Raw genomic sequence first — 20,634 nt, forward strand, 5'->3', positions numbered from 1 at the left:
ATAGGGATTCCCAGTTCCTGAGGAATAAGGATGCCCAAATCCTGAAGAATAAAGATGTCCAAATCCTAGGGAATAGGGATGCCCAGCTATGGGGAGCAAGGCTGGCATCTCCTCCTGCTGTGACTCAGGAGGGAAGGGGCCAGGCTGTCACATGCTGTGACACCCCAGCAGGACAGATAAGGGCACACATCCTGTGACACCACCTCCAGCCCCAACCCCGTGCTCCCCAGCAGGGCCCAGCCCTGTCAGGCTGCACTTCAGAGAAAATGAAAGTGCCTTCAGGTTTAATGGGGTTTTGGGGTTGGGTTTTTAGGGTTTAATAAAATGTTAAACAACACCCAGAGGTCACCAGGAGACTGGAGGCTGCTGCAGCACAGGAGGGGAGGAGAGGAGAACCCACAGCTTGAGAAATTCCCCAAAATCCATGGATGGATCAGAGTATCTGCAGCACACAGATCACAGAATCCCAGGGCTGGAAGAAACCTTAAAGCTCATCCCATTCCAACCCTCTTCCCCTACCCCAGGCTGCTCATCCAGCCTGGCACTGAACATTTCCAGAGACTGGGAATCCACAGCTTCTCTGGGCAACCTGTGCCAGGGCCTCACCACCCTCCCAGCCAGGAATTTCTTCCTCATCAGCTCATCCAGCTCTGAACTCCTGACCCTTAATTAAGGGAAGCAAGCAAGAGCTATTATTTCATGTTAATTAACATATCCAGCCATGGGTTTCAGGTTTTTAACATCCTGCTCTTCAGTGTTGGCCAAGGTGAAGATAAGGATCTTGATGGGAATTTTGGAAATGAGGATGGAAAGGGAAGGGAAGGTGAAGGCAGAGCTGCAAATGGAGTTGTTTCTCCCAGCATCACATTTCCAAGAGGATTTATTTGGCTGTGTCAACACTACGTTTCCAAGAGGATTTGGAAAGGGACAAACCCACCCTGGGATGGGTGGAAAAGAGAAAAAAAAAAAAAAAAAAAGGAAAAAAGAGAAGGAAAAAAAAAACAGGAAAAGGAGAGGGGGAAAAGGGTATAAAAGGAGGGAAGAAAAAAGAGAAATAAAAAAAAGAAGAAAAAGGGAGGGAAAAAAAGCAAAAAAGGAGGGGAAAAGGGGTGAAAAAAAGGGGAAAAATTCCCCTGTGCATTCTGTATTTCCACAATCCATAACTTTGAAAAGGAATTCTCTGGAGCATGCATTCCTGCAGATCACCCCAAATTCAAGGCTGGGGAATGGTTTGACTCCACAATCTCAGGGATTTTCTCCAACCTAAATGATTCCATGATTTCCCCATCCCTGCTCATTGGTGTGGGGACACAGCCACCCTGAGGAACTGGGGCAAGACCTTGCCCTGATTTGGTTAAAATATTTTATTTTAGGGGCACCCTCTGTGTGACCACAGAAAATGGGAAGGAAAATGTGGATTTTGCCAGGCTGCCGGGCCCACCCCTCTGCAAATCAATTTTCAGCTCAAATAAACCCAAAATCTCTTTTTTTTTTTTTTTTTTTGCTAGAGCCACATCATTTCCCCCCCAAAAAAACCCCTCCTGCAGCAGGCAAAGCCTTGGGCTGCAGAAATCCTCGTGATGAGAAATCATCCTCTGATGATTTCACCCCCATCAAACCTTTATTAGAATTTTATTTTAAGTAACACTCACAGGGAGCCCAATGACCCTTTCCAGCCTCTGGGAATCACCCAACAAGTGACATCAGCAAAGAAACAACCCCGTTAAGCAGCCCCATTAATTTGAGCCCCCCCCAGGAATTACCTGAGACTGCTTTAATTAGGTATCCACCGTGCAAAAGAATTAATTAATTGGTGATAAGCACCTGAACCACATTACTCATAAGGCTCTATTTCAAGCTTCAAATACAGCAAACAGGTCACAGCCCAGCTGAGAGTGTAGACAGAATTCCCAGGGAATTCTGCCTGGTATTTCTCTTCCCATCCTTGTCGTGGAAAGAGCAAGGCTGGGAATTTTTAAAATATTTTTTACTTTTTTTTTTTATTAATTTTTCTTCCATCCTTGGAAGTGTTGGAAAGGGTTTGGAGCAACCTGGGCTAGTGGGAATTGTCCCTGCCCATGGCAGGGGTGGGACTGGGTGATTTTAAGGCCTCCTCCAACCCAAACCATTTTTTTTCCCAGGTTTTTCTCAGCATCCACAGCTGGTGCCTTCAGAGCTGCTCCAACAGTGGCTGCACCACATGGAGATGGGAGCTCTGGGATAGTTTTGGGGGGTTTGGTGTGTTTTAGGTGTGGGCTGTGGGGTAAAACACACCAAATCCCCCAAAATTGGAGGGGCTGGGAGGGTTTGACATCCCTGAGAGAGCTGTGAAGTGAGTAAAGCTTCTGCTGAGGGCCACAGCCCAATGTGCAGGGGAGGGGCCACTGGAACAGGGCAGGGTTTAGCAGCTTTCTGAGGGGGAAAAAAGAGGAAAAGGAGAGGAAAAGAGAGTATAAAAAGAGGGGGGGAAAGAGTAATTAAAAGAGGGAAAAAAGAGGGGAAAAATGCAGAAAAGGAGGGGAAAAAAAGGGAAAAAATTCCCCTGTGCATTCTGTATTTCCACAATCCATAATTTTGAAAAGGAATTTATTGTGGCTTGTGCTGGCTCTGACATTTCACAGTCTGGCAAAGCTGAGGCTGTGAGAGGGGTTCTCCAAGCTGAGGGGGATGAGGGCAGGGATGAAGGCAGGTATGGAGAAAGAGGTGTAGACAGGGATACAGGGGCATGGGCAGGGATGCAGGTGTGGATCAGGGCAGGGATGCAGGCAGGGCTGCAGGAACTGATGCAGGCAGGGATGTGGACAAGATCTGGGCATGGATGAGAGCAGGATGTGGGCAGGGATGCTGTCTTAGGCTGGAAATGGGGCTGTGTGTTCCATGTCCACCTGTCAGAGCTGGGCAGCTCTCTGCTGTTCCTGGGGCAGGTTTCTTTATCTCTCCCACAGCCAACCCTCCCTCCAGGAGATCTCTGCTGTCCATGGCCACTGAGTGTCCCTGCAGGGCTGATCAAATTCCACCATCCCATGGGGAGATGCTCCGCCCAGGGGAGGAGCCAAGCATTCCTACCTGGATCCAATGTGCCCTGGGAACAGCCCAGCAGCCTTTGCCCACTGCATTCCCAGAGGAGCAGCTTTCTGCTGCCCTGCATTCCCAGAGGGAGAGCAGGCCCATCTCCAGCAGCCCTGGAGCTGCAGAGGAAAACTCCCCCCTTGTGCAGGATCCCTGCTCCAGCAGAACCACAGCTGGCACTGCAGGAGGGCTGAGCCCCCCTGGGATGGGACTGTGCCACCACCCTGAGCCCCCTGGGATGGGACTGTGCCACCACCCTGAGCCCCCCTGGGATGGGACTGTGCCACCACCCTGAGCCCCCCTGGGATGGGACTGTGCCACCACCCTGAGCCACCCTGGGATGGGACTGTGCCACCACCCTGAGCCCCCCTGGGATGGGACTGTGCCACCACCCTGAGCCCCCCTGGGATGGGGCTGTGCCACCAGCCTGAGCCCCCCTGGGATGGGACTGTGCCACCACCCTGAGCCCCCCTGGGATGGGACTGTGCCACCACCCTGAGCCCCCCTGGGATGGGACTGTGCCACCACCCTGACACACAGGGGACAGGGCATGCTCTGACTCTGGCAGGAGTTTGTTTTCTTATTTGTTTGTACTATTGCATTTACATTTTTAATTTTCCCAATAAAGAACTGTTATTCCTACTCCCATATCTTTGCCTGAGAGCCCCTTAATTTCAAAATTATAATAATTCAGAGGGAGGGGGTTTACATTTTCCATTTCAAGGGAGGCTCCTGCCTTCCTCAGCACACACCTGGCTTTCCACACCCAAACTGATGCCCACAGGGGTGTGTGGGGGGATCTGGGCAGGGCTGGAGCCCTGGCAGAGCTCAAACCAGGTTATTTGGGCGGGCTGGCAGAAGTAGGTTGTTGGTGCTGCTGCTCTGACCCACATTATCCCAATTCAATTTCACTCCCTGCCCCGCTGCTGCCTGCCTCTCTCTCCCCTGTGCCCTGCTGCATTCCAGGCTAAAGCTGGCCCTGTTTTTGGAGGCAGGGTGTACACCTGGGTCCTGCCCAGGAATGAGGAGAGGAGGGCATGGCCAGCATGGCAGAACTGGGGCAGGAACCCTGAGGCAGCAGCAGCAGCAGCATTCCTGATCCAGGCTTTTCACAGCATCCACAGCTGGTGCCTTCAGAGCTGCTCCAACAGTGGCTGCACCACATGGAGATGGGAGCTCTGGGATAGTTTTGGGGGGTTTGGTGTGTTTTAGGTGTGGGCTGTGGGGTAAAACACACCAAATCCCCCAAAATTGGAGGGGCTGGGAGGGTTTGACATCCCTGAGAGAGCTGTGAAGTGAGTAAAGCTTCTGCTGAGGGCCACAGCCCAATGTGCAGGGGAGGGGCCACTGAACAGGGCAGGGTTTAGCAGCTTTCTGAGGGGGAAAAAGAGGAAAAGAGAGTATAAATGGAAGGGGGAAAGAGAAATAAAAAGAGGAAAAAGAGAGAAAAAATGGGTGTAAATGGAAGGGGGAAAAAGAGAAATAAAAAGAGGAAAAAGAGAGGAATAAAGGGTATAAATGGAAGGGGGGAAGAGAAATAAAGGGGGGGAAAGAGAAATAAAAAGAAGAAAAAGAGAGAAAAAAGGGGTATAAATGGAAGGGGGAAAAAGAGAAATAAAAAGAGGAAAAAGAGAGAAAAAATGGGTGTAAATGGAAGGGGGAAAAAGAGAAATAAAAAGAGGAAAAAGAGAGGAATAAAGGGTATAAATGGAAGTGGAAAAGAAGAAATAAAAAGAGGAAAAAGAGAGAAAAAGGGTATAAATGGAAGGGGGAAAAGAGAAAGAAAAAGAGAGAAAAGGGGGGTATAAATGGAAGGAGGAAAATAAGAAATAAAAAGAGGAAAAAGAGAGAAAAAAGGGTATAAATGGAAGGGGAGGAAAAGAAATAAAAAGAGGAAAAAGAGAGGAAAAGTGGTATAAATGGAAGGGGGGAAAAGAGAAATAAAAAGAGGAAAAATAGAGAAAAAAAGGGTATAAATGGCAGGGGGGAAGAGAAATAAAGGGGGGGAAAAGAGAAATAAAAAGAGGAAAAGAGAGGAAAAAAGGGTATAAATGGAAGGGGGGAAAGAGAAATAAAAAGAGGAAAAATAGAAGAAAAAAAGGGTATAAATGGAAGGGGAAAAAAGAGAAATAAAAAGAGGAAAAAGACAGGAAAAAAAAAAAAAGAGGGGAAAAAAAAGAGGGAGTGTGTTCAGCAGTTTCCCTTTGCTCCAGGCCTGACCCACCTACTTTTTCCCTGACCACTCTGCTCCTGCAGAACAGCAAAATTGGCTTTCCCCCCCCAGCTGCTCCCTCAGAGCCTTCCCCACCCCATTCCCTGGCCTGTCTCCATCCTCACCCCCCTCATCTCTTACTGACCTCCACAGAGAGCACCTCACCTTCCCCACAGAGCCCCAAATCCCTGAGCCAGCCCATTTCACCCCAAAACTCTGGCAGAGAGCCCTTCCTGCTGAGTCCAGGGCTGCTGCTTTTACATTCACTGGGCAAAAAAAAATAAAAAATAAAGGGTGAAAAATTTCCAGCCCAAGGAACACTGCAAAGCCTGGATGAAGCAGCCCAGGAGAGCTGGATGCTCTCCCTCCCCATGCAGGGATCCCTCAGGTGTTTCATTTTTCCCAGAGCTTTGATCCTTCTGGAAGCACTGCCTTGGCACCACGGTTTTTGGGTTAAATATTCTATATGTGCTCTTTTTAAAAGTATATAATTCACAGGTTTGAGTTTGGTAATTTCTCTTTTTCCAGAGTTTGCATGTTTTCCCCATTGCCCTGTGCTTTCTCCTTTTGCAAGGAGCTGTATCTCTGTTAGCCACCATAACTCCCAAAGGCCTTCTTTGGGGTGTCTCTGCTAGCATGCCTTTATTCCCCCCTTTTTTTTCCTGTACCCAACTTTCTGGTTTTCTGTCCCATTTTTCCAGATCCATTCATCCCCTGCCTCTGTTTTTCACTTTTCTCTCACAACCCAAATACCACTTTTCTTTCAACTGCACACACACACACAAATAAAACCCCTTTTTTCCCCACTACTTTTCAATACAATAGACCTCCCTCCAAGGAGACAGAGTGAAGCTAAAACACACAATCTGCATTACCCACAATATACATATCATACATTCCACAATCTACATCACATCTACTCCCCTTTGTCTACATTCACTCACTTTTATTTCTCATCCCCCAGGGTTAAACACCTTTCCCTGCCTCCCTGCTGCTGGGAAATCTCTGGTTTGTGGCTTTCTGTATTTTTCCTGAGCTGTGAAGCCACTGGAAGCAGCTGCTTTTTGGGGGATCTCAGTTCCAGGCAGAGCAGAGTGGATTCCAAAACCAGCCTAACTTTTACATCATTTAATAGAAACACTTACACAGGGCTTAGATTTTTAGCTTTAAAGAATAATAATCATTGCCCCCCTTATTTGCTGCTTATACCTCTCCTTAAGCCTGGCTTGCTGCATTAAAATAATCTTTTTATTCCCTTTATTCCCCGTTTTTATTCACAGTGTGGAGGGAGGAAGGAGGAGGGAGAGTTTCCCCCAGCACTGGCATTAAGTGGGGAGTGAGGGAAGCACCAGAGGTGGATACAAATCCCTGAGCAAGGATGTGAGGCTGAGCAATTCTATTAAATCAGCTGATAAATAATGCAAGGGATTTTGATGGGGCCAGCCCTGCCAGCACCACACGAACACCACCACGTCTCCAGGATATTAAAAATCCAAGGGATGCAGCAAGAACTGACCCCAAAGCCTTTCCCAACACCTACAGGTGCCCCAGGGTCCCACTGGAGCTCTGTCCCCACCAGGTCCTTGCCCCTTCCCAAGGTTCTGCACAGAGCCATGGAGTCCTCCAGGCCTGGTCAATGTCCAGCAATTCCCAAGGTGGGGAAGCTCTGCCTGGGCCCTCTCCAGCAGCATCAGAGCAGCTCCAGCAGCAGCCACAGGCCTGGAGGTTAATTGGAAATTGGAAGAGGTTCAGACAGGTTGTGATGGTCCCCAGCCAAGGAGCTCAAAGTGCTGCAGAAGCAGAGAAGGGGCAGGAAATCCCTGAGAAGGAACCTGGAGAAGACCTGGAGCATGGAGAAAACCCAGCCATGTTCCTGCAGGACATCCTGGGGACACCTGGACCCTCATGGACTCACACCACAGCCACAGGGACAGCTCTGACCTGCCCTGAGTGATGTGAAAGCAGAGATTCCTTCCCAATCTCCCATCCCTCCGGCACTGGGAGCCATTCCCTGGCTCCTGTCCCTCCATCCCTTGTCCCCAGTCCCTCTCCAGCTCTCCTGGAGCCCCTTCAGGCCCTGCCAGGGGCTCTGAGCTCTCCCTGGAGCCTCCTCCTCTCCAGGTGAGCACCCCCAGCTCTCCCAGCCTGGCTCCAGCCCTTGGAGCAGCTCTGTGGCTCCTCTGGCCTCCTGGGCACTGAGAATTGTTCCTGTCCTCAGGAGGCTCAGACCAAGCCCTGCCTGTTTCTGCCAAGGTTTCTGTGCAGAGGCCCTTGGGCTGCACACACAGCAATGGCAAACATCACAGGCAGGGACACTGGCACTGTCCTGGTGTCCCCTGGTGACAGTGGCATTGTGAAGACATTTTCCTGGCACCCCTGACTCTCCACACCTTCCTTATCCTCCTTCCCTCCACCAAAGAGGAATCCAATCAGTGCTGAGCATCTCCCATCAGCTGACAGCTGCTGCTTTCTCACCCAAAATACCCCAAAGCACCCCAAGCACAGCTCCTGCACAGCAGCTCTCAGCTCCAGGGAGGGTTTTAAGCCAACTGAAGCCTGAAGAATCCTCCCAGCATCCCTTCAGCACTCCCCTAAAGGGATCACAGCCCGGGCTGTGCCTGCTGGACACCTGGCAGTGCTCCCTGGGCCATCCCAGGGGGATCTGCAACAGGTTCAGGATTCCTGAACCTCCTCCAGCTCCTGGTCTGTCCTCTGGGACACAGCCCAGATGGGAAAACACAGCTCCTCCACATCCCTGCAGGGACACTCTGCCTGTCCCCAAGGAGCCACCGCCGTGCTGGCTCTCCCTGGCTCAGCACCACGGCTCTTCCTTGGAAAAAGGAACCAGGAAAAACAATTTATTTAAAAGGGAATTGGCAAAAATTGCAGAGGAATTTCAGGCACTGGCAGAGGGTGGAGGGACTGAAAAGCCCTGCGGGTGGTGGCACTTGGGGACATGGGTGGGAATGGCTGCACTTGAAGATCTGAGAGGGCTTTTCCAACCTGAACAATTCCACGATTTCCTGGCACGAGAGACACGACAGCACGCGAACCTTAATGACCTTAATGTCCTTAATGACCGTAATTAGCACATGAACCCACCCCCCAGTGTCACCTTCTCCTGGAGGCGCCAGCCCTGGGGACACCGGGGCTCTTCCTACCCAGGCAGCTGCAGGAGGAGAGGGAGGAGGGGGATGCTCAGCACGGATTTGTGCCAGAATTAGGGGGTGGTGGCACAGGGCACCGATGTCCCCAGGGCACCGATGTCCCCAGGGCACCGATGTCCCCAGGGCACCGATGTCCCCGCGGTCCCCACTGCTGGCTCTGCCTGCAGGGATGGGCACAGGCAGCAGGAAGAGCAGGAAGCAGCCAGGCTTTGGAGCTGGGGTTTGTCCCCCCGGCCCCTCAGAGGGTGCTGAGCAGCCCCGTGACCCCAGGAACACCGAGGGGTTTGCAGTGGGAATATCCCGTGCTCTGCCAAGGATTTTTCCCCTTTGGGGGGATTTCATGGGACACAGGAAGGAGCACAAATCCCTGAGGAGCTCCAAGGCAGCTCCTTCCCACACAGATCCCTCTTGCAGTGCCCATCCAGGACCTTTCCGGGCAGGAAAGCTGTTCCTAGGGAGCATTATGGGATGGACAGAGCCAACTTTCCTTCCCAAAGCCCTCGGGAGAGCAGAGAGGAAGATAAACCTGTTAAACTGAGCCAGCCAAAGGAGCTCATCCAGCAGCACCCCTGGAATAACCAACCTGCAGCTCAGGAACCTGCAGGAGAGCAGCAGAGAGCTCCAACCACCAGAGCTTCCCTTGGATAAACTAATTAACCCGGGCTCTAACGAGGATGATGATGACAGACAAGAGGGGAAGGAAACTGCTGAGTGAAAAGCCAGGGAAGGACGAGATAAGGTGAAAACTAATTGTGTTTGGGAGGGTAAGCAGGTCCTGGTGCAGCTGCTTCCCAGGAATTATGCAGGCTGCCTCAGCTGCAAGGTGCTGATTTTTCAAGGCTTGGCCCAATGTCATTTCAGAAGGGATTTTTATTCCCACTGATCCTGGTGCTTGGAGTCCATCATTCCTACATGAAATGCAGGAGATGAGGGATTTTAGACTCCAGCCTCAGCATGGCTGCATCTGAGCCCATCCCAGATGGTCTCTTAGATCCCTTCCAACCTAAGCCACCTGTGATTCCCTGATTCCCTGCTCCTGTCATTCCCTGATCTGTGATTCCCTGATCTGTGATTCCCTGATCTGTCATTTCCTGATCCTCTGATTCCCTGATTCTATGAATTCCTAATCTGTGATTTCCTGTCATTCCCTGATTCCCTGCTCCTGCCATTCCCTGATCCTCTCATTCTCTGATCCTGTGATTTTCTTGTCTGTGATTTCATGCTCCTGTCATTCCCTGATCTTGTGATTTCCTGATCTATGATTCCCTAATTCTCTGCTCCTGTCATTCCCTGCTCCTCCATCCTGCCTCCTCCCAGCCCTTCGATTCCCTTGCACATCCCTAATCAAAGGCATCATTAATTAATTAATTAATCACCGGCCTGTTCCAACATCCACACCATCCCAACCCCACCCTGGATGGGGTTTGGAGCAATCCTGGCTTCTCCATGGAGCCAGATCCCTCCAGCTGAATCCTGCCCAGCTCAGAGCTGCCTCTCCAGCAGCCCCCTGTCCCTGCAGCCCCCCCGAGCTTCCCCACCAGCAGCAGGACCAGGACACCCCTGTCCATTCCCCCAGGGATTTTGGGTGGACAAGGCCCCTCCTGTGCTCTAAAGGGAGAGAATTTGGGGGGTTTGCACCACACATGAGGCACCCAGAAGGAAAAATGCACATGGAAAGCTGGGCTGGAAGCGAGCAGGGAATAAAACTGTGCGAGGACAAGCAAAAAATCCCTTGCTCAGAGGAGCGGGATGCAGCCACATCCTTTTCCATGGAATGGGGTTTCATCCCTCCTCCCCACAAAGAGGCCGAGCCCAGAGAGGGAGAACAGCGAGAGAAGAGCCTGAAAAGCAAGAAAACCTGAAAATCTGACCTAATCCCTCAGCTCATTCCTCCCTCTCCCATGCTGGCTGTGAACACACACGGACACACCCCGCTTTTCCCATCCCGCTTTTCCCATCCCGCTTTTCCCATCCCGCCCCGGGCACAGCAGGGAGACCTTTGGAGAAGTCACGCTGAGGATTGATGCCACTCGAGCCTAAAATGCTGTTTTCCCGGGGTGAACCCCGAAATCCCAGCCCCAAACGGGGCGATCCAGGGGGAGGGAGCAGCCCCGCGGTCCCGGTGGGATGGAGCGGGACAGCCGCCCCTGGCAGCGCTTTTTGGGGACACGGGGGGTCCGTGGGGCTCCAGCACCGTCTCTCCAGCCCTAATTACTATGGAAACAGCCGGCGCCGGCGCCTGGCTGTCCTCCTTCGGTGACTCACCGGGATTCAGGAGCCCCTGGAATTCCAGCGGGAGCATCTGCGGGGCTGCCAGGTGGGATGGCACTGCCCACCCCGGGAAAATTGCATTTTTATTGCATTTTTCATTTGGAATGGGGTGGTAAAGCAGCAGGCGGGATTGGGGATTAATAACAGGACTAATAATAATAATAATAATTTTTAAATATTGGAGCTTCTTCACCAGCTCGCAGCCATCAATCCACGGGAATCCCTTCAGGATTGCCTGCTCCTGGTCTTGAGAACCCCCATGCCATAAAGCAGCCTCAGTTATCATCTCCCCCAGATCCAAAATGTGCCCCACCAAGCCACCACCAGCTCATGACTGCAAGGAGAAAACCCCAGGAGATCCTTCAGGCTGGTGCATTATCCACTGGGAGCAAAGCTGGCAGCTCCCAGGGAAGCTGGGAGAGAGGATGGGCACGGGTAGAGGGACTACAGGTCCTCCCAAGGTGGGAATATCCCATTTTGGGGGCAAGGCTGCCTCCAGTCCTTATCCAGGTGGTGCTGACACCGCCAGGCTTGTGCTCCAGGTGAGCAGCCAGCAGCACATTGCATCAAGCAGCATCCCTGCCTCTTCCTTCAAGGCTGGAAATGCCTAAAAAAGCCCCAAAATTGGTGCCAAGGAGCAGCTGGGGCCATGCCCAGCCAACACAGAAGCTGGGGTGGGATGGGGCTGAGCCCCTCCCCTGAATCCCACAGCACAGGGTGAGAAAAGCCCCACGAGAAGCCTCCAAAGCTCCAAACCCCCTCCCGGAGAAAGGCTTGGCCCCAGGGCTTTCCTGGCAATAATTAATTGAGTCATATTTCAATCCAGCCAGCGGCCATATGGTTGGAAAGAGGATTAAAATCTGCACGCTCCAGTTGCATTCAGGGAAATCCAGTTATAAGGAAAAATCCTCAGTGCCGGGCTGCAGCCTGCTGCCACCCATCCACACGGCCCCAGCCCCTTCTCCGGGAGAGGGGAGCAGGGGATGGATGGGGAAAGGTGGATCAGGAGCTGGGGGAAAATGGGGCAAGAAATAAGAACCCAGAGGCATCAGCAGGAACAGCAGAGGCAGATCGCTGCTGCTCCGAGCCACTGCCCTTTGGGCACCGTGCTCTAAGTTCATTAGCAGCTCATTAGCCATTGATTAATGAGGGGGTATCGCTGTGCGTCAGGATTGGCCTTAAATATAAATCGTTTTCCACCGAGGAGGTGAGAATCGTGGAGTCTCTGCATGGATGGGAAGGGTCCTTAAAGCCCATCCCCTTCCACTCCCTGCCATCCATACCTTCACCAGCCCAGGCTGCTCCGAGCCCTGTCCAACCCGGCCTGGAACAATCCCAGGGATTTGGGGCAGCCCCAGCTTCTCTGGGCACCCTGTGCCAGGGCCTGCCCACCCTCCCAGCCAGGAATTTCCTCCTAATTTCTATTCCAAAGCTTCCCTGTGTCAGTTTTTTGCTGGATTCCCCCCTCCCAGCCCTGGACCAGCTTTCCTTGAGCTCATCCCGGCGATTTTCCCGGGAATCCTTCACCCAAAGCGCTGCTGGGAAAACACGGATTTGGCTAGAAAGGAGAGGGACATGGCTGGAGGGATGGACCTGCATGGACATCACCCCAAATCCCTCCAAGCCAGGCTGGGGTTGATCCCAGCTGAGGCTGCTGCAGGGATTTGGGCTTGGGAAAGTCTCCCCATTCCTTCATTCTTCCCGTGATTACAAAAAAAGAAAAAAAAAATTCAGGAAAGAAAGAACACTACATCTCATTCATCCACGGAGAAAGCCTCGCCTGTGATGGCAAATCAGCTGATTAAGGAGGATCAAACCCTTTAAATCCAACCTTTGTTGGGAGCCCGAACTCGCTGCACAAAGCACCTTCCCGGCTCCCGGCCCCGGCGGGGTGGGACCCCCGAGACCGCGGGGTCCCCGTGGGCTGCGGGGATTGCGGGATTTGGGGGGTTCTGCCGATTTAGGAGCGGCTCGGTCCCCCCGGGGGTCAGTGACAGCGGGTGGCGGGGGTGGGGACAGCCCTGCCCAGCCCCACCTGCGCCAGTGCGGGCGGTGCGGCCACTGCCAGCCCAGTGCCAGCCCTCCCAGTGCTCCCAGTGCCAGCCCAGTGCCAGCCCTCCCAGTGCTCCCAGTGCCAGCCCTCCCAGTGCCCCCAGTGCTCCCAGTGCCAGCCCTCCCAGTGCTCCCAGTGCCAGCCCTCCCAGTGCTCCCAGTGCCCCCAGCCCTCCCAGTGCTCCCAGTGCCCCCATTCCGTACCTGGAAGCCGTGCCCCGGTCCCCGCGGGGCGGGCGGCGGCGGGACGGACAGACGGACAGAGGGATGGATGGATGGATGGATGGACGGACGGACGGACGGACGCTGGGATGGAGGAAGGGATGGAGGAGGAAGGGCCGGAGGGATGCGGCCGCAGCAGCAGGAGGAGGAGGAGGATGGTGGTCAGCAGCAGCCCCGAGCGGCGAGTCCCCACCCAGCTTTGTCTGCGCTCATCCCGCTGCCTACAGGAAGCGGCTCAGCCCCGACTTCCTCCTCCTCCTCCTCCTCTCCTCCTCTCCTCCTCCTCCTCCTCCTCCTCCTGCTCCTGCTCCTGCTCTGCGCTCCCCCGGCGTTTGCGGATCGCTTTTGCCCAGACCCCGCTGCCTCCTCCCCGCCCGCGCCCTGCGCAGCTCCCGCTGCCTGCCCTGCCCATCCCCTGTCCCTGTCCCCGTCCCTTAGATGGCCCCTTGTCCCTGCACCCCACCCGCGCTCCGTGCCCACCCCACACCCGTGTGCACCCACAGTTCCTAAACCCGCCCCACATCCCCCCCGAACCCCTCCTGAAACCCCCCTGCACCCACCCTATAACCACCCCTGACCCCACACACCCATCCCTGCCCCACAGCCCCCATAACCCAGCCCTGCCCTCTCTCAGCCCCTGCACTGCTCCAAACACCCCCTGCCTGGATTTTCCGTGTCCCTGGAGCCCCCCAAAAACCCCGGATCCTTCCCAACCCTTCCCTCCCCAACAGCTCCCATCCCCGTGGCACACCCAAACCCCTTCCTGCCCCTCCAACCCTTCCCAACTCCAAGGTTCCCATTTAGGGCACAGCTCAGGGGATCACTCAGTATTTATTTTATTTTATTTTATTTTATTTTATTTTATTTTATTTTATTTTATTTTATTTTATTTTATTTTATTTTATTTTATTTTATTTTATTTTATTTTATTTTATTTTATTTTATTTTATTTTATTTTATTTTTATTTTAATTTTTATTTTTATTTTATTTTAATTTTTTATTTTATATTTTATTTTAATTTTCAGTCAATATCAGCCCACATGCTCAGTTTGGGAGATTTCAGGTGGAAGATTTTGGAGACATGAGGGATGGGGTTTTTATAAGGTGGTTTTTCCCTTTTCCCTCCATCTGCCCCAGCCCAGCTGTGTCCTCATGGAAATCCTTCCCTGGGAAGGTGTAAGGCCCTGGCACAGGGTGCCCAGAGAAGCTGGGGCTGCCCCAAATCCCTGGAATTGTTCCAGGCCGGGTTGGACATTGAGGCTTGGAGCAGCCTGGGACAGTGGGAGGGGTCCCTACCATGGCAGGGGGTGGGATGGGATTTAAAGTCCCAAACCATCCTGGAATTCCATGATTTTCTGAACGTGCACAATGATATTTTGGATTTAAGGTCCCTTCCAACCCAAACCACTCTGGAATTCCATGATTTTCTGAAAGCCCACAATGATTTTCTCCTGTGCCCCTTGCCCGGGCAAAGGGCACAGCAGAACTGGGGAGGGGCACAACCCCCAAAACATCCCCAAAGCAGCTCCAAAACATCCTAAAACAGCCCAAACCAGCAAAAATCAGCACAAGACAGCCCAAACCAGCCCAAACCAGCCCAAACCAGCTCCCACAGCACAGCATCACCGCGGGACGCGGCTCCTTTCGGGAGCATCCCAGCAGGGTGACAGCGGCAGCCCTCCGGGGACACGGGGGCTGTGTCCCCTCCCCGGCCGGGCTCCGCAGAGCTGCTCCGGCTGCCACCGCCCGGGCTTCCCCTCCGGTTTCCACAGCAACCCCCGGTGACTGATTTCCTTCCATGACTGATTTCCTCCACTGCCCTGCTCGAGGGAGCTCAGCCCTGGCACATCACCCCGACATGCCAAAACACCCCAGAGCTGGCCCTGCAGCCCTGGCACATCACCCTGACATCCCAAAATCCCACCCAGAGCTGGCCCTGCAGGCCTGGCACATCCCAAAAAACCCACCCAGCCCTGGCACATCACCCCACATCCTAAAAACCCACCCAGAGCTGATCCTGCAGCCCTGGCACCCACCTGGCACATCCCAAAATCCCACCCAGAGCTGGCACATCACCCCATATCCCAAAACCCACCCAGAGCTGTCTCTGAAGCACTGGCACATCACCCTGACATCCCAAAATCCCACCCAGACTTGTCCCTGCAGCCCTGGCACCCACCTGGCACATCCCAAAATCCCACCCAGAGCCACCCCTGCAGCCCTGGCACATCCCAAAAAAACCCACCCAGCCCTGGCACATCACCCCACATCCTAAAAACCCACCCAGAACTGATCCTGCAGCCCTGGCACATCACCCTGACATCCCAAAAACCCACCCAGCCCTGGCACCCACCTGGCACATCCCAAAAACCTACCCAGAGCTGATCCTGCAGCCCTGGCACATCACCTGGAACCCCCCAAAAACCCACCCCGCCCTGGCAGCCACCTGGGACATCCCAAAATCCCACGCAGAGCTGTCTCTGCAGCCCTGGCACATCACCCTGACATCCCAAAAACCCACCCAGAGTGGTCCCTGCAGCCCTGGCACCCACCTGGCACATCCCAAAATCCCACCCAGAGCTGTCCCTGCATCCTGGCATCCACCTGGCACATCCCAAAATCCCACCCAACCCTGGCACCCACCTGGCACACCCCAAAATCCCACCCAGAGCCATCCCTGCAGCCCTGGCACATCACCCCTATACCCCTAAATCCCACCCAGAGCTGTCCCTGCATCCTGGCACCCCCCTGGCACACCCCAAAATCCCACCCAGAGCCATCCCTGCAGCCCTGGCACCCCCCTGGAGCTGGCAGAGCCCCCCCACCCCTCCACAGTGACCCCTGGCACAGCCCAGGGGACCCTTGGGGCTGCATTAATTAAAAACTCTGCCTCCAGTGATGATTTCAGGGTGCCAGAAATTCCCTCAAAAGCCACGGGCAGGTGGGGGATTCTTGGTCATTGTCCCCAGTTAGTCACTGGTGCCTCACTGGGGTGGTGCTGAAGGGCACACCCAGCCCTGCTTGTTTGGGGAGGGCTGATAAAAAGAGGATGCAGTGCCAGGCACCCACTGGGGCACAGCCGTCCCTGCTGGACAGCTGGAGAGAGCAGGAGGGGGGGAAATTAATCAGTAAATTAAGGATACCACTGGAATTCCATGGTTTTCTGAAAGGAAGTTCCTGTGTCCCCTGGGCAGGGGGCACAGCAGGAGTGGGGAGGGGCACAACCCCCAAAACATCCCAAACCAGCCCCAAACATCCCAAACCAGCCCCAAACATCCCAAACCAGCCCCAAACAGCCCAAACCAGCCCCAAACATCCCAAACCAGCCCCAAACAGCCCAAACCAGCCCCAAACATCCCAAACCAGCCCCAAACAGCCCAAACAAGTCCCCAAACAGCCCAAACCAGCCCCAAACATCCCAAACCAGCCCCAAACAGCCCAAACCAGCCCCAAACATCCCAACACAGCCCCAAACATCCCAAACCAGCCCCAAACATCCCAACACAGCCCCAAACATCCCAAACCAGCCCCAAACAGCCCAACACAGCCCCAAACATCCCAAAAATCCCAAAACAGCCCAAACCAGCCCCAAACATCCCAACACAGCCCCAAACATCCCAAACCAGCCCCAAACATCCCAAACCAGCCCCAAACCAGCCCAAACCAGCCCCAAACATCCCAAACCAGGCCCAAACAGCCCAAACCAGCCCAAACAGCCCAAACCAGCCCCAAACAGCCAAACCAGCCCCAAACAGCCCAAACCAGCCCCAAACAGCCCAAACCAGCCCCAAACAGCCAAACCAGCCCCAAACATCCCAACACAGCCCCAAACAGCCCAAACCAGCCCCAAACATCCCAAACCAGCCCCAAACAGCCCAACACAGCCCCAAACATCCCAAACCAGCCCAAAACATCCCAAAACAGCCCCAAACATCCCAACACAGCCCCAAACATCCCAAACCAGCCCAAAACATCCCAAACCAGCCCAAACCAGCCCAAAACATCCCAAAAATCCCAAAACATCCCAAACCAGCCCCAAACAGCCCAACACAGCCCCAAACAGCCCAAACCAGCCCCAAACAGCCCAAACCAGCCCCAAACAGCCCAAACCTGCTCCAAACATCCCAAACCAGCCCCAAACATTCCAACACAGCCCCAAACTAACCCAAACCAGCCCCAAACATTCCAACACAGCCCCAAACATCCCAAACCAGCCCCAAACCAGCCCAAAACATCCCAACACAGCCCCAAACATCCCAAACCAGCCCCAAACAGCCCAAACCAGCCCCAAACATCCCAAACCAGCCCCAAACAGCCCAAAACAGCCCAAAACAGCCCAACACAGCCCCAAACATCCCAAACCAGCCCCAAACCAGCCCAACACAGCCCCAAACATCCCAAACCAGCCCCAAACCAGCCCAACACAGCCCCAAACATCCCAAAACATCCCAACACAGCCCAACACAGCCCCAAACAGCCCAAACCAGCCCCAAACAGCCCAAACCAGCCCCAAACATCCCAAACCAGCCCCAAACTAACCCAAACCAGCCCCAAACATCCCAACACAGCCCCAAACATCCCAAACCAGCCCCAAACTAACCCAAACCAGCCCCAAACATCCCAACACAGCCCAAAACATCCCAAACCAGCCCCAAACATCCCAACACAGCCCCAAACATCCCAAACCAGCCCCAAACCAGCCCAAAACATCCCAAACCAGCCCCAAACAGCCCAAACCAGCCCCAAACAGCTCAACACAGCCCCAAACATCCCAAACCAGCCCCAAACATCCCAAACCAGCCCCAAACATCCCAAACCAGCCCAAAACAGCCCAACACAGCCCCAAACATCCCAACACAGCCCCAAACATCCCAAAAATCCCAAAACATCCCAAACCAGCCCCAAACAGCCCAACACAGCCCCAAACATCCCAAACCAGCCCAAAACATCCCAAACCAGCCCCAAACATCCCAAACCAGCCCCAAACAGCTCAACACAGCCCCAAACATCCCAAACCAGCCCCAAACATCCCAAACCAGCCCCAAACATCCCAAACCAGCCCCAAACATCCCAAACCAGCCCAAAACAGCCCAAAACAGCCCAAAACATCCCAACACAGCCCCAAACATCCCAACACAGCCCCACACAGCCCAAACCAGCCCCAAACATCCCAAACCAGCCCCAAACAGCCCAAACCAGCCCCAAACATCCCAAACCAGCCCCAAACAGCCCAAACCAGCCCCAAACAGCCCAAACCAGCCCCAAACCTGCCCAAAACAGCCCAAAACATCCCAACACAGCCCCAAACATCCCAAACCAGCCCCAAACATCCCAAACCAGCCCCAAACAGCCCAAAACAGCCCAAAACATCCCAACACAGCCCCAAACATCCCAACACAGCCCCACACAGCCCAAACCAGCCCCAAACATCCCAACACAGCCCCACACAGCCCAAACCAGCCCCAAACAGCCCAAACCAGCCCCAAACATCCCAAACCAGCCCCACACAGCCCAAACCAGCCCCACACAGCCCAAACCAGCCCCAAACAGCCCAAACCAGCCCCAAACAGCCCAAACCAGCCCAAAACATCCCAAACCAGCCCAAAACATCCCAAACCAGCCCAAAACATCCCAAACCAGCCCAAAAAAGCCCAAACCAGCCCAAAAAAGCCCAAACCAGCCCCAAACCAGCCCAAACATCCCAACACAGCCCCAAACAGCCCAACACAGCCCCAAACATCCCAACACAGTCCCAAACAGCCCAAACCAGCCCCAAACATCCCAAACCAGCCCCAAACAGCCCAAACCAGCCCCAAACATCCCAACACAGCCCCAAACATCCCAACACAGCCCCAAACATCCCAACACAGCCCCAAACCAGCCCAAACCAGCCCAAACCAGCCCAAAACATCCCAAACCAGCCCCAAACATCCCAAACCAGCCCAAAACATCCCAACACAGCCCCAAACAGCCCAAACCAGCCCCAAACATCCCAAACCAGCCCCAAACATCCCAAACCAGCCCCAAACTAACCCAAAACAGCCCCAAACAGCCCCAAATATTGTGCATTTTGCTCCCCAAAATTGGTGTTTTGCCCGTGGTCACCCTACAAATCCCAAATCTCCGACTCCTCCATCCAGCCCGGGATTGTGACGGGAGCTGCAACATTTGGAAGTGCAGCCACAGGAGAAGAGATGGCCCCAGGGCAGGGCTTTTTTGTTTTGTTTTTTTGTTTTTTGTCAGCGTTTAAATCCATGGAATGGCAGCAGAGAGCAGCAGGAGGGCTGGAGCAGCAGGAGCATCCCGGGGAAAAGGCCAGCGTGGGCTGGGATGGGAACTCAAGGACCTTTCCCTCCCCTGGGGACCTCCCCCGTGCTGAGATGAAGCAGGAATGGAGGTCAGGGCATCAAAGGGAGGGGGATTTATTAAATTCATTCCCATTTAGCCTCTTCTGAGCACAGCCCACGGGGAGGGCAGAGCTCCCTCCCCTCCTCAGCCCCTCCAGACGGGGCTGGCCGGTGCAACAAACCCTTCCCCATCTGGTTTGGGGAAAATTCCGGGGTTTTATAGGCCAGGCATGAAATCTGCAGGCTATACTTAGCAGCAGACAATGCAGTCCCCCTCCCAGAAGTGGCTCATTCCCTCGTGCTCCTCCCTCCTGCCCCAAAAATGTCTGATTTTAGCAGAAATCAGCAATTAGGGCCCCGGACCCGCCGATGGTCAGCGCCGGGGCTGAGGGATATTTTTAGAGGACAAAAGGAATTTGCTGGGAACATACAATTATCTCTGGAGCCTGTGGAAAAGGCAGTGGATGCTCCTGGCAGTGGGGATGCTGGAGGAGCCAGGGGAGGGGCAGTGAGGGCACAGCCCCACATCTCCATGCCAGGGTTGGGATGGCAGAGGCAGGCAGGATCCAGGGCCACAGGGCAGTGCTGGGAAAAAACACTCTGGAGGCTTCACTGATGCTGGTTCCTCATGGAAAACAGGCTCTTCATCATCATCATCATCATCATCTTCATGGAATCCCAGAATGGTTTGGGTTGGGAGGGATCTTAAATTCCATCCCTGCCATGGCAGGGACACCTTCCACTGTCCCAGGGTGCTCCAGCCTGGCCTTGGGCACTGCCAGGGATCCAGGGGCAGCCACAGCTGCTCTGGGAATTCCAGCCCAGCTCCTCCCCATCCTCCCAGCCAGGAATTCCCAATATCCCATCCATCCCTGCCCTCTGGCAGTGGGAAGCCATTCCATGCCCTGGCACTCCACACCCCCTCCCTGTGAGAGGATAAATCCACTGAGATCCAGAAACTGGAAATGGGGACACTGAAAGGTTGTGGGTGTTGGTGCCTTCCACAGTTTTCCTTGGCTGGAGGAAGGAGGTGCCAGGATCAGCAAACCTGGCCCAAAATCACATGGAAAAGAACTGGCCAATTATGTTCTGAGTTTAATTAGCACCAGTGGGAGATGGGAGGGTGGTCCTGGGTGCTGTGAAGGGGAAAGGCAGCACAAACCTTCCATCAGACACTGGAGAATCCACGAGAACCACCCAAAACCATCCACTCAGGATCCTGCTTGGAATCACATCCTGAACCAACGCTCTGGAGCCTCCTCCCTTGGGGAAAACTCACCTGGGAGCTGCTCC

At 54.0% G+C, this 20,634-nt stretch overlaps 1 protein-coding gene across 1 annotated transcript in view; it reads right to left on the reverse strand.

Moving 5' to 3' along the window:
• The window catches only part of GNG2 (G protein subunit gamma 2), a 28,681-nt gene extending 15,447 nt beyond the window's left edge, over window positions 1–13,234 (reverse strand). The window contains exon 1 of the mRNA XM_059850660.1: window positions 12,976–13,234. The gene's annotated coding sequence lies outside the window, so the exon portion shown is untranslated. The remainder of the gene's footprint in view (window positions 1–12,975) is intronic.
• Between the last annotated feature and the right edge of the window lie 7,400 nt (window positions 13,235–20,634).

Source organism: Haemorhous mexicanus, chromosome 6 (genome assembly GCF_027477595.1).
Source record: "Haemorhous mexicanus isolate bHaeMex1 chromosome 6, bHaeMex1.pri, whole genome shotgun sequence".
Taxonomy (NCBI): Eukaryota; Metazoa; Chordata; class Aves; order Passeriformes; family Fringillidae; genus Haemorhous; species Haemorhous mexicanus.